The sequence below is a fragment of the Dermacentor andersoni genome, chromosome 2, assembly GCF_023375885.2.
Source record: "Dermacentor andersoni chromosome 2, qqDerAnde1_hic_scaffold, whole genome shotgun sequence".
NCBI classification, from domain to species: Eukaryota; Metazoa; Arthropoda; class Arachnida; order Ixodida; family Ixodidae; genus Dermacentor; species Dermacentor andersoni.
Window position 1 is genome coordinate 118,794,252 of NC_092815.1, and position 14,896 is coordinate 118,809,147.

Genomic DNA, 14,896 nt, shown 5'->3' on the forward strand with positions numbered 1-14,896 from the left:
TAACCACCCGCAACCTATCAGCACAAAGGAGAAAGTGGCGGAAGGAGACGAGGCACCGTCTTCTTGTTGCACGTACAAGTTCATCGACCCGTTCCTCCGCCACTCCATAGATGTGGATGCTCTGCGAGGAACGGGCGCGATTCACTCGATCGCGGTTCTATTGGGAGGAGCGCGAGGAGCTGGCAAACACTGGCGGAGCGGGAGGTCGACCCTGACAGTGATTGAGGCGAGCGGAGAGCTAAATGCTGCACTGGCGCGTGGCAACGAACGCGAGACGGTGCGCCCCTTCTCGGAGCTGATTGGGCCTCGTACGCACCCGCGCAAGCTAGCGCGGCGCGTATACGCCTTGTGCGCACTCCGACGCGGACGTCGCGTGGTAAGCGCGTCTCGTTTTACCTGCACAACACGGAAGGCTCGTGTACATACATAATGAACGAGTGATTGATTCCCGAAGGCAGCAACTCGGGTGTATACCAACGGCTCTTGAATCGCATATGTCATAACGAATGCGGTGTGATCGTTTCCTTCATTAAATATCAGCCGAGTATATATATATATATATATATATATATATATATATATATATATATATATATATATATATATCTTTGCCTTGGATTTAACGTATACAGTTCTGCATCCCGCCGCCGTGCACGCGGACCGCTTCGGACACGAAAAGGCACCGCGCGACGTCGCGCAAGGCCCCAGTACGCCACATGCGCTGAGTCACAGCGAGGTGAACGTCTTGTCAACGGCAGTGTGTCACTGGTGGAGTCGAGTATCGAACCCGTGACCTGTGGACCTTGAGACAGCCGGCACGCTGCCGATTATAAGCCTTCAGCTTTCTTTCAAAGCGAAGCCTACTTTGCTATGTGGTTCCTGAACAGTTATAATATGGTTCGCGAAGAGCGCTCAACGCATCCATGTCTGAGGACTATATTGCAGGAGGCAAGGAAACAAAAACAGTGGTCGAACGAGGACGCTTGCGGGCCGTATACGTGCAGACACCTGCGTACTTGGAGGCATTCGCGCGAATAATGTCGACCGCCTTGGGGGGGGGGGTCGGCGAATTGTGGTCGAGCGAGGTTAAAGATATTTACCGAACGATGGCCAACGTGTGACCGGTACAGCGTCACCTTTAAACTCCTGTACAGTGCACAACCTATACAACACACCGTTTGATCTACAAAGACAGCGTGATGAATTGTTCCACACAAGTGTGAACCGTTTTAAAAGACCAGAAAACTTTCCTGCGAGAAAGGCGAGCTTGGAGCAATGCTCCAAATTATAGTGGATGAGCTGTAGCAGCTTTACAGTAATGCCAAGTGAAATTCGAGCAGAGGTTTACGAGCTATAGTGTTCTTTCTTTTTTTTTTCAGTTCTGTGCTAAAACCGCATGTATAACGAAACCAAATTGTACCGTTATCGCTTATATCTTTGCAGCAGCACTAACCACACGCCTTACTTTGGTATCGTTGTGTAGAGAAAAGAAGTCATTACTCGATCATGTGCATGTGGGACGCGCGTGTACAGATATGGCGCCTTTGTCGGGCCACGCGTGGCGGAATAAGGAGCTAAAGTCTCTCGCTCGGCGTTCAGACAGGCACGGCACAGCAGTACGTTTGTCGATTCGCTAGCGGGAGTGGTCGCCTTTGAGAGAGCTCGGTTAGCCACATTATACGTACAATCTATCAAAGTCGATCAAACCCGTGCTAATCAGGAGTTACAAGGCTTACGTGCGCCTTATTATTATTTATTTTGCTGAAATTTGGCGGTTGCTCAGGTATGCGTGGTGCCCCCTTCTTCGACACGTATAGGGTCCAGAAATGGCGTGAGGAGACTCGGCATGCAGCAAGATGGAAGGATCGATGCCAGTTCGCGCCCACCACACCACCTTTGACCAGGGCGGGTCGACTACCACTATATAGCAGCGAGTACGCTTCCAAGATAAGAACCTACAGTACTATATAGCTCCATCATAAGTGAAGCATGTAAGCTTCGTAACATGTGAATAAATGCCATCTGTGTATTTGGTTACGTCATTTCTGTACACTATGTTGACCATACTCCCTCAGCAGCACGCAAAAATCGTTTCATGTACCCCACTGCGGCTACGTCCCAGACACAGCTTACCTTAAAATTCTTTTTGCCTTTTCCTACGATAGTTTAGGCTGGTTTCGAGCGATGCCGAAAAAGGCTGAGCGACTCTCGCGAGAACAACTGCAATGTTGAATCTATATACATAAAAAAAAAGATTGCGTGAACTTATCACATAGAAAAGACAAAACATCCGTCCCAACAAGCCAATAGAAGATAATGATAATGTTGGGCAAAATAAAACGGCTTGATATCAGGCGCCTGAACGCTTCGCGAGCACCCTGCAAGATCATACGAGTCTTCGATCGACACAGTGCAAGAATTTAAGGAGTAACTAAACAAATAAAAAAGGCGAAGAAAACCAAATGCTCATGCGTATGGATATATACGCATTACTAAATAAAAAAGATCCACGCTGAACTTATAAGAGAATGAAAGGCTGTACAAACATGCCACCCGCTCACAAATGCGCAGAATCCTTTCAATTGTGACATGTATAGTGCATCCCGCTTTTACAAACGATAAAAGTACATAAATATGAGATCAGCAACATAAATTCGTTGCCAAGGGGAACCTACGCTGATTCTTGGTGCGCCGTTCATCGAGAAAGCTTTTGCCCATTCGCATATCCGCCACGCAGTATACTTTTTTTCCTCTCTCCGCCTTGATGTATATAGCTGTTTACATCGGCGCAAGCTGTCTAAACAGCGCGGGACACGGTTTACGCGAAGGACCGAGAAAGGCGCCTATAGAATGCGACGATATATCTTTGCCTTCACGGCAGCGAAGATCGAGTTCTCTGAAGCTCTTTTTACATCCGCGCACAAAGAGAGAGAGAGAGAGAGAGAGAGAGAGAGCAGCGGTCGAGGCGGCGAGTGGGCAAGAAATCGACGCGCGCAAGAAGAGACGCACCGAAGGTGTTTATATTCGTCTATCGAACTTCACGGGAATTGCGAGCGAGCGCCCTTTCGTGACGCCCTGCAGACTCGATGTATTTTTGCTTGACGCATGCAGAGTGACAACGACACCTCTGCGCACGCCCATGATGTGCGGCACCGAGCGAATTTCAGGCGTGCGAGAATGCGCGTTTGTGTTCGGGTATATAGTGTATACAGTAAACATTTTTTACACTAACAAGAGTGTTTTAATCGATATTTATGACGTTTACAAGCGGATCTCGCACTCTACATGAAGGGTGTTGTATAGGCACCTACAGACATGAAGTCTCTGTATGACATGAAGTCCCATGTCTGTCTCTGTCCTATACAAGGATGTCGGTATCGCATATATGCCGGCTACTCACATTGGAATAACAGATATCAGGGGATGCAAATGCCTTGCGTCTCGGTTGCGTATGCAAGTCGCTTCCCAGCAAAACTCAAGCAGTGTTTCGGTTCAAGCGCATACGCAAGGCTGTTTGCATGCGTCCATCTGATCTAAAGCTTTCAGTCAAAGTACAAAGCACGCAAATAATCCAGAGCTCCTCGCTTTAAGGCAAATGTAGGCAAGTCAGCTTTCTTTCGTATCCCTGGAACGGAAAGGCGCACTTCTGCAGCTTGTCGTATACGCACCACAAGGCTGACGGTTAACGTGCTGAGGGTGTGAAGCACGATGGCGGCAGTGAGTGACATTTTGCGTTGCGAACGGTGGAGAATGACACATACATATGGTTATTCCACTCAGACCAGCTCCACCGACGCAGTGGTTAAACCGTCACGGTCAATCAACACCAGATACAAGATTTCCCACGCCACAACTTCGACGGGTCCGGAGCTTATTACCCTCCGTCGGTTGATGATTATATTAATCAACAACCGACTAATCCGGTGGGCGATATTCTGCGACTCAAAGGCGGCCCTGTACAGTGTCTATTGTAGGCTACATTCGTCGCGGGCCTTGTAAACAAGTTGTGTCGGAGATGCAAAAAACACGCCACCATGTAATCTCTAAAGGACACAACATCGCGTTTCAGTGGTTGCCGGGTCGCTGCGGTATCTCCGGCAACGACCTCGCCGACGTAGGTGCTAGGAAAGCATATGAAGGAACAACTAGCACCTCAGCAAGCTCGGGCATGATTTGATATGGCGCCCACCTGACTTCACTCACCATCGGTTGCATTATAACTCGACCCTTCTATGCAGCTGCGCCAGTTTTTCCACGAGGTGAAGAAACAGTACTGTCGCTCGCGCCGGGGCGTTGCATTCGCCAATGCATACTCCTCCCTTGATTGGAATGACCGATAACGTGGAATACAATGCCTGTGCTGGCGAAGAAGCTGTGGAACAGTTTCTTTGATACTGCCCGTCCTTCGAAAAATGAAAGGCTTGTCCTTCGCACAGCTCTAAAGCAGTTAAACCGAAGGCCTTTCTCGTTGAAAACGATTTTGGGGCCATGACCTCGCATATAGCGGCTGCAGAAGGAGCACTACCGGAATGAGCGATCGTCTGTGATACAGAGCAGAGAACTTTAACTATACGCTGGCGACATCAACAATCAACAATGGTCTTTATCTCCCTTTTTCTTCCATTTCCCCTTCCCTCTCTACAGGGTAGCCAGCCGGGCGAAGTCCTGGTTAACTTCCCTGCCTTTCCTTATCCTCGTATCCCCTTCTATCGTTTTTGTTAAACTTCTCTAATGAGCGCTAGTGATATGATGCTTGTCAAGTGGGGAATGGTGATGACAGGTGTTACAACAAACTTTAGTAGACGATATGAGATGAATGTCCTCGCTTTTCACATACCACAATTGGCAAGAAGTTTATGGTCCTCTATGCGAGAATCATCTAATGTAAAGAAAGACAGAAAGAAAAGGTTATACGAGTATAAACCCACTTGTCGGGCAGTGCGGCTCACGGAAGACGGGGATGAAGTTCGGCCCGAGGCGACCAACGCCACCACAATTTAAAGAGAACAAGGCGCGCGCAGTTCAGGTCACTTTCTCGGGGCTGCGCCTTCGCTTTGGCCATTCGTCGTTTCACTGGCAGCGCCACCGAAACGCCTAAAAGACTGCACACGTCCGTGGAAAGCACAGCCGCGATATAGGGAACTAGCTTTCATGTATACGCATAGCGCTAGAGCGCGTGTGCACATAAAAGGCTCCCCAAGCCGCAGTTTGCCTGTCCGCCACTGAGGAGACGACATGCGCGCGCGAAGCAGCAGGGTTGGCCACGTCGTTTCCGCCTTCTCCTGATGGATTTCCGGAGAAATTCGGCCATCTACGCGCGTGCCAGCTGCCGACAACGATTTCCACTCGGCCGCCTCTACTTGGCAACGTTTACGACCCCTCTTAAAAGGAATGATAGACAGGCGCAGAAACATTAATTTTGCAATTTAAATTGTGCGTACTCGCGGGAGGAAGAAGGAAGAGAAAGCAAGGATAGAAAGGCATGGGAGGCCAACCAGACGAGCGTCCGGGTAAGGGAGAACCTGCACTTTGAGCACCCGGGTTCCTTTATAACGTGCAGCGAAAACGCGGTACACGAGGATTTACGCATTTTTGACCCCATGGACATGCGCCCGCCGAGGCCAAACAATTGCGCCCTGCAGAAGCTTGTAGATTAGTTCCAGGCCCCGGAGTATAGATACGTTGTTCGCAAATTCGCGGAATCCACAGTAGGCAAAAGCTAATCCGCGATCATGTCGGCGTATACCTTCAGAACATGCGCCGCTACGAAGACGAACAAAGGGATTCTCACACGTTCCTTATTTAATTTACGTGAGGAGCATTTCAAGCATCGATCCTCAGTTCACGTACGCCTCATTTGAAAAGCGCCAGCTAATTCTCAAAACTTCCTCCTTTCTTTACAGTCCTCAGCAAGGGGCGTAGTTCATGGGGGGAGTCGGGGATCGAGGTTACAATTGGAATATTAACCGCGAACACATTATTTGATATAAAGGGGGGAAGAGAGGGGAAAGCATGCATATTTCGCATTATGTTGATGCGCCTGGGAGTAAGTCCCGATACTCGACGTCGCCCGGATGAAAGCACGACGATATATTCAGAAAAATAAAAAAACGGGGTCAGAAAACGACACAATATTTACAATTGCGCGAAGGGCCACTCCGTTTGTTCAGCTGGCAGGCAAGGAGAGCTTGGGTCACGCGAATACACGCGAGAGTATACATACAGAAAGAAGCGCACATATATAGCCACGGCACCGACATTGAACTACGCCACACTCACCGTCGACCGTACACAAGCCCTCTCCACAGGATGCAAATGAGCGCTTGAGGTTTTGAGCACGTTTCATTTTTGCCCGACTGCGCTCTCCTAGAGCCCACTGGCGACGAGACTCGGGACCAATTAGACACGGTTTGTGCAAAGAGATCCGTGACTGGTCGCCTGCAGCTTCGATCGATCGGGCTTGATTCTTGGCCGGCTGTGCTGTCGAGCATAGATCCTGCACGAGTGCGTGACGAATTAGCCACGGCTTATGCAATGAGTCTGTCGCTGCATATGCATATGGGCACGTGCCGTGCGCGCGGGTCGGCAGCGGTGTTCTGAGCCACCGCAGCTGCCGCATGCATGCGAATCCGAACGTGACGTGCGCCGCACGCTCGAGGTCTCGTGAACTTCGGCCCCGGGGGAGCCCTGGGTCAACCTGCATCGACGTCGAACGACCCTCCACGCGAATCGCACTACGTCACAGTGCGTCCGAGCGGAAGAACCGATAACTGATATGCCTCGGTTTCATTATGGCAGAATAAGATGGAATGCGGTGGCAGCGGATCTCGATGGTGTTGTTGTGGTTATACTTTCCGCCCACATGTGACAAACACACACACACACACACACACACACACACACACACACACACACACACACACACACACACACACACACACACACACACACACACACACACTGAAGAGCCAACTGCTTTTCGAACATATATATCCTCATTTTTCGTGTCGTTGTCATAAATGATGCCACGAGGGATAAGAAGAACCCCGGAAATGTAGCTCGCCCAAATCTGTCGACGTTGATCGACGCGCTGACACGTTGACGGTATCGAGCAACTGAACCAAGTCGCTTCCTGCAGTCGCTTTTGGCTGACACTTGCTAACGTGCGAACGTACTCGCCTCAACGCCGAGCGCACGCGCGCACACACACACACACACACAAAGAAACAACAAACGAACACAGAAAAGTGAAGCCAAACACTTCCCGTCAGATGCATCGCGCATTGCGCCGATATACATCCAGCGGGTACGGACGCGTCCTCGATACACGACGCCGCGGAAGTTACGCCACATACGCGACTCAAAAACCAACATCACTCAAGCGACACCGCGTATACACCACCCCCGCTGCGCCGTTCTTTGTTGCTTGCCAAGAAGACGTGAGTGCGCGTTTGGCCCCGTCCGCAACGAGCCACCTACTCCTACACACTGCACGCCAACCCAGTTTTCCACGCTCTTATAAAGAGCGTGCGCAGCTGTGGCCACGCTGTCTCTGGTGTATCGCCGCGAAGCGTCCTCCCCCCGCGACCTGTCGTTTTCTCTCAGACAATTCTCTCAGCGCATGCGCTTGTTACGTGGTGCGCGTCCGTGTTTCAAAGCGACCCGCCGCGGCGGCGGCACCACCGACCGAGCCGCACCGTCCGCTCATTAAAAAAAAACAAAAAGAAAAAAAAAAAGTGGTTCTCACGGTCTCCTCCTCTCTCGCCTGGTTTCCGCCGCACTTGAGGCAGCGACGAAAGCTACAACCTCGCGAGGAGGAGAGAAGACACCGCGTGCGGCTGGGCTTCATCGCAAGTGGGACCGTGCAAACCGTGTCCTCTCGGTTCGCTCATTCAGTCACTGCACTTGAAGGTGGAGCACGATGCAAGCGGAAGAAGAGTCAGCGGGGTATTTTTAACGCGGTGATATAACAGCATAAACAAGAGAGACGCTAGGAAAACAGGAAAAAAAAAAGGACTCCCCTCCCCGCCCCCCGTTGTTTCTTCTTTATTTTCGGAGAGAACGAGAAGCTGGCGGAAAAAATGGGGATAGTCACGTAAATGCGGCTCCAAACAAAGGCACCAGTTTAATTTCTGCAGCTCGAGCGAGAGAGCGGGCTTTCGTGAAAGCACTTGGCTCGCTTTTGCCCGGACGTCGCACTTACCAGGAGGAAAGACAGAGTTTAAGGCAAGCCCATTATAAGCTGCAGAAATCTGCAAGCCGGCTGGTTCGCGCTATGCGCCATCGCTTGAGTCTTGCGGGACGTATATAAGGTTCGTTGTTTTACGTAATATATGGAATATGGCAGGCCAGACCTTGCAGCTCGCTATAAGCGTTCCTACAGCTGGCTTCCTTCCGAAATTCAGCGGGGATAGAGTGGGGGGGGGGGGGGGGGGGGCAATCAAGCTATGTATGTGAAAGAAAAAAAAAAAGAAAGAAAGAAAAAACGAAGGAACAAGGAAGGTATTAAGATTTTCCCTTTCTGAAGGTTTCGAAAATCCGTCGTCAGTCCTGCCATCATTCGACTTTCACCATATTTCATTTTTCTTGGCATAATAAGCGGCGTGTCATCTATTCTACAAGCTGCAGTAGCTCACAAGGTTGAGCTACCGTATTCCACCGTTGTATAGTTCTATACATGCGCACGTCCGGTCTCGTGCCCCACCCCTTATATAAGGCTCGTCAGTATACAAAAGGTGCAAGACATGACAGCTTCGAAATGTGTATATATGTCTTAGCGGTGCGCGCTGAATGATTCATCTAGTGCGTTAACTGCCAGCAGATACATAGAGACCATTCAGCTACGGTCTATATATAAAGCGCCACCACGGTGAAGGCTCTGGGCTGCGCGGCAACGCGTGTAAGTTGTCCAGGCTTCAGTAAATCGACCCGAAGAGTCACCGGGTTCGCCGAACCGCAAGCATTTATAGCCTGCTAGCCTCATGCTAGCCTGCTGATCTCAGCTATAGCCAGAAGCGAGGCGCAAAAGAAGACCGTTCGAGGCAAGGCGCTTGAAAGAAAGAATGGCTCTACATTGGCTGAGTGCAAATAAAAGTGACTCAGAAGGCTATGCATGACTCAAGAAAGAGATTACGAAGAGCCATGACGCTTCTCAGGCCGTTCCCGTCACTTTACCATGATAAATAGCGGGCCCAAGTTAGTAGACAGGGTAATGTTGAAATAATGTTGAAAGAAGGAAAAAAAAAATAACATCCTATATAGAGCTCGCATTCCACAAATGCGCTACGCCATCGATCGAACAACGCCATTTCGTGGGTATACACAATAAGCAGAGAGGACTCTGAAATAAGGCCCCTTTAACGTATATATGACAGCCTCTCTCGTCCGCTATTTCCTTTTTCTTTTTTTCATTATTTCCCACGCTGTCTAGTTAAGCGTTTCTGCAGAAGGCACAAAGAGCGACTCAGAGATGAAAGCCCGAACCGACAGCGCGTATAGGCCATCACTCCATCCATTTTTTGCGTCCTCGGCTTTTCGCAGTCCAATCGAATATTCTGCGTTTCGCCAGTCTTCCAGTGGTTAACAAGATTGGGCGACTGTTACACCGATTACAGGTTGGCCGTCACAGTGCACCGGCCGGTCGCATGCAGTGTACGTTAGCAAAATTTTTAAAGATCCCTGTGGTATATATATATATATATAAATTTGACTAATCAACTTGTTTAACTAATAACATGAGCGCACATAATGCAATACACGAATTTAAGCTGCAGAGATTTCACATGGCACATCCACTTAAAACTAATTTTGAAATTATAGCACCATCTTTCGATAAGCGCAGTCAAACTTGAGGTAAAAATGCACTGCTGTTCTGCTTACCTTTTTTTCCCACCAAATGCCTTTTTCATTATTGGTAGGATAAAAGTTGAAACATCAATGAATTTCTTCGCAAGCGTTGGAAACGAATTTCTCGGAACTGGTGCCATGCACATATATCCATGTGGATATGACTTTCAAAGTCACCGGCTACAATTCGTAAATTTCAATGTGCCGTAATGTAATTACTTTATTGGGCAAATAGCGAAAATTCGTTAATTATATCGTTTTGATTTCCTGTGCAAAGAATGTGCGGCTCTTACAGCAATTTAGCTCAAGAAGTGTAGAATTGTGCTACATGCCAAAGGTTATATTTAAAAATGCTGTCAACGCTCAAAAAGTGAAAAAAGAAATGAAACCCCCTGTATATACAGCCTAATGTGGCGGCTCCCAGTGGTTCTAACTGAAATTGCTTGAGTGTGCCTGCGGAGAACAGACAGACAGCGCTGCGCCAGAGCGGATGCGAACGAGTAAGAATAAAATAGATAACCTTGAAAGTAACAGCAACGCGGCATAGAGGAAGCTGTCAATGGCACAGTGCGCAACATCCGAGAGGTTTCCTTCCCGACCGTCACTTTGCGAAGGGAATATGTTTCCGTTCGGCGGAGGTCACTGCAGCTACAGGAGGCCATCTGCATCATTTAGCTATTGTTTAATAGCTGCACACAGATGGGACGACAAGATACATTAGGGCAGGCTCTCCCAATACAATAATGAGAACTTGCAACTATACCCACTTTCTAATAAGTGCGCGCACACATATCACAGACACACAAACGCCGCCTACGAAAAGAAATGCAAACACACACACACACACAACCTATCGCATCAATCTGCCCCTCCCCCAGTACAGGGTAGCCAACCGAAGATAATCTCTGGCTAACCTCCCTGTCTTTCCTTTGCTTTTCTCTCTCTCTCCAAGTTCCTGTCCACTGTGCGATAAAAACCACACTACACACGTAGCTTACGAGTGACATTACTTAAGTAGTCCCGACATGAAACGCACATAAGAGTTCGTAAGAGTCTACAGACCGAACAAATTACGTTGATGTGTACAAAGAAATGCCGAAGGGCTCTCAAAACACAGCTGTGTAAAACCCTCTCGGTGTGTATTGATGGTATTAAGCGGTGTGTGCTTAGCAACCCTTGTTTCCCTTCGGGATACTGTTTCCTCTCTCCCCTTTACGACCACGCATTCTTATGGAAATACAGAATCGAAGGGACAGTCGTTCGGCGTGAGACGACGAGCCGGTTCCTGTGCATGGAGCCGCAAGTAACTCCGCCCTCGGCAATCCGATGCTCTGAAGAGCGGAAGTGAACTTTCATCCTCGCTTTCGAGCAACTTAGTTTGAATTTTTTAGGGCAGCGCAAGTTTTTCTTTTACCCCGATAAGCGCAAAAAACACGAACACACACACAGGGGGTTCAAACGATGTAATCAATTAGTGGCCCACACCAAAGGGGCCCAGCAGCATGCCGGCCTTGTCAAGTGCGCAATGGTCCAGAAGGGTTTTAAAGTAGAGCAGGCAATGTCTTATAAGAAAAAAAGAAATGATTTACAGAAACCGAACTCTAAATACGACAGCTTCAATGCATACAGACACATCGGCGCTTGTACCGTGTTTAGCAGAAGCAAGGTCACACTCGACGCGGGAATAACAATGGCGGTGAAAGCGAACCTCGGCGGTATGGGCGGGAAAGAAAAAGCTGCGCGGTGTCCAATGCATGCCAGTAAATCGGTCACGGTGGTCAGCCGCAACGGCGTTGCATGATGGCAGCCGTCGTTCGCGAGGTCGCAGTGGCCGGCCAAGACACACTGGGAAAGCCGAAAGCGCGCGTGTAAAAAGCCTACACCAGGGACGGAGAAGCGGTGGGGAGAGGTGCGGCCAGTCATTCGCGGACGTCAATCTTACCCTGACAGCTGCAGCACTGCGGCGCAAGGTAGGCGGCGCCCCTAAGGTCCTAGAGCTGGTTCCGGGAGCTCCTTTCCAGTCGCACAAAGCTCGTTATCAGTTCGTGCACGGACACAGGCCAGGAGAACAAGATTTTTTTATTTTCCGCGAACACTATGATAGAGTGCAAGAAAAAAAAGAAAGGGAAAGAGGAAAGCGCGGGGAAAATTAATCCAAGAACTAGGTTCGAGATGATTAATTTCTCCTCGTGCTGCTGCTGCTAACTGCCAGCCTCATGACTAGTCGCTATATAGAACGACTGCCCCGGCCAAGCGGTGGTCGCGGGTTCGATGACCCCGGACAAGGACGAATTTTGTTTTCTTAATTGCGAGGCTTTCCTAACGAAAAACCCGTTCGAATGCGTGCCTTTCAACGACATTAAGCGGACGATTAGTTTTCTCATGATCTCCACGGAACTGACTAATTTAATTCGCGCACGAAATACAAACCGAGTTCACGTCGAACATGCGAATATATTCGTTCGTTGCAGGAACTTGTGACGAAAGTCAACAGAAACCCTAAAAGAGAGAGTTAAGACAATATTTTGCGCGAGTATAGTCATTTGATCGACGTCAGAGAGAGAGAGAGAAAAAAAAAAAGAAAGACGGAAGTGAAAAGGAAATATTAACGAATCGTCGCCCGCGATCTTCCTGCGCCATTTACTGCAGCCTCAGACTGCGGGAGTTCTTTTTTTTTTTTTTTTTAGCTGTCGTTATCACTCTTCATCCCCAGTTTAATTAGCCCGCCCTATTTTATAACCGTGCGGACCGAGCTACAAGTGGGACGGCCCGTGCAAAGAGGAGTATGCCTGTGTAGTATAACATCCGATATAGTTAGAGGCAGCAGCCCAGGGGCGAAACCAGTCAAACCTGTGCGACCCACAAACCAGCGCAGTCGCCGGCGTTCGCGCGCCCACTAATCCCGCCGGGGACATGCGAGCTTCGAAACCTCGATCGCCGCCACACACGCCGGCCGCCGTCGCGATGGAAGGTCCGGGCGCCGTCGACTGCGGCGGCGTTTTCCTGCTGCACTGCGTTCACAAGACGATACGCGCGCGAACGACCGCGCTGACCGTGTTACCACAGCGGAATGTGCCGAAAGTTTGAAGGCCGTCGAGCGACGTCGAGTATACCGATGATGATCATCTCCTCGCCCGCATGAGACTCGGTGAACGAAGGGGGGGGGGGGGGGGGGGGGGAATGGCTCAGGGTATAGGATACAGAAAGCGGAGAAGGGAGGGACACGCAAACATAGACCGACACAAACGACGCCCGCTTCTTTCCGTACATACAGTGTGCACTGCGTTGTCGCAGTGAACGTAGTACTTACACCGCAGTGATCACGGCAGAGAAAGCTCCACTATACGGCAGCGCCGCGGTCGCGGGTCACGAAGATCGTGACAGCCCAGCATGCAGGAGTGTGCATTCATCGAGGGACATTATATATACGTGCATTCGAGAGTCACGAAAAGCAAAAGTAAATCGAAGAGCGCGCGCGTGGACAAACGCGCCAAGGCTCCTCATACACACGAAGCCCATCTACCACTCCTTCCTATCTCCTTTTCGCGCAGTCATCTCTATTCTTCGCGGCGTTTACGTAAGAAATCATCGGTTATGCGGGCTGCGTCAGTGCAACGCAGCGACGCAGGTGCGTATTTTGTGCAAGAAGAATCGGTTCACCGCGTGTATTCTCGGAGAAGAAAATCTAACGCCGGCGACACGCCCACCGCTCGTGTGTCTTCCGTGTATACCGAAGGAAGATTTACGCCAATGCGCTCTAGAGTCTGAACAGGCAGATACATTGTCTGTCACAGAGATCGATGTAATTTCGCGGGCGATGTAAACCGTCCAATGTAGAAAGACTGTTTCAGCATTTTTTTCCCTTTTTTTTTTTTTTCGAAAGCGCAGGTACGTTATAGGTGCTATATAACAACACTCAACTGACATTGCGTACGAGAGGTAAACATGGCTCGCCTTCGCAGACAGCATTCGCAACGAATACAACGAATTTTCATGCCGGTTTATGTGAACGATCGCGCGTGTGTTAAAACAACCAGGCCCGTGATGACACTATGCGCAAGTGCACATCTATAAGAATCCGGCAGTGGTGACCACGGGACATGACTGCAGTAAAGATACAACGTTCGTAGCATTCAACTCTCACCTGCGAAATGCACGAAAGGCAAAGTCGACCGTGTGGCCCTGACGGCTGCCGAGTTCTCGGCCACCAAAAATAAAAGTCGAACGCTTCACCACAGAGGCGTGTCGCGCACACACAGGCCTGACGTCGCCACCACTCCAGAAAAAGCACTCGGGAATCGAAACAAGAGTGTAGCAGAACAAGGAATCACAAAACACACCAAGGCGGTACCGGACCGATCGACGGTCGATGGTCGACGTCCGCTCTTGAACGGACAGCGAAGTCGCGGAGATCCTCAGCTCCTTGGCCACGGAGAGGAGACACGGCAAGTTCGATACACACCCAGCGAAACGACGACGGCTCGCCGCAGTCGCGGTGCTTCCACCGGTCCGTTGGAGACGAGAATCCCAACAAAGGGGAGGCCGACAGCGTTGGTCGACGCGTTGCCCGCTGGCCTCACAAGCGCAACTGCGCCGGTCGACGGTTCGGCCGAAAGTAAACGCGGCGCGGCCCTTCTGCTGGAGTGTGTATGCGCGCTCGCGTCAGCGACAGCGGACGCGAGCGAACGATCGGAGGACGCGCTGCCGTCGCCGCGGCGCGCGCACACGTATATCGGAGAGGCTGTGCTACCTATCGCGGGGCACTGCTGCTGTTCTCTCCCTGTCTCTCTCTCTCTCTCGTCGAGTGGACGGAGAAACGCACGAACGGCCGGCACAACCATGAAAAAGAGAGAGAACTAGATATTCTGCATTGACTCGCGGTTCGCTCACTCTTTCTCGATACAGAGAGAGAGAGAGAGAGCGGGCGCAGTGTGCGCGGTGGTCGCTCACCGCACAAAGGGGCTACTTGCTCCTCCTTCTCGAAACTACAAAGACACACACGAACGCAGTCGCCGCGGTAAAAAGACTGGAACCAGGTCACACCAGCCGC

The 14,896-nt window shown here is 50.2% G+C and overlaps 1 protein-coding gene across 7 annotated transcripts in view; it reads right to left on the reverse strand.

Moving 5' to 3' along the window:
• LOC126541322 (transmembrane protein 198) overlaps positions 1-14,896 on the reverse strand; it is a 123,967-nt gene that overhangs the window by 66,950 nt on the left and 42,121 nt on the right. Inside the window, exon 1 of one of the 7 annotated variants that reach the window (XM_055076546.2) lies at positions 14,187-14,569. The exons of 4 other annotated variants lie outside the window; for them this stretch is intronic. The gene's annotated coding sequence lies outside the window, so the exon portion shown is untranslated. 2 more of the 7 variants (XM_055076544.2, XM_055076545.2) reach the window with 2 other exon arrangements.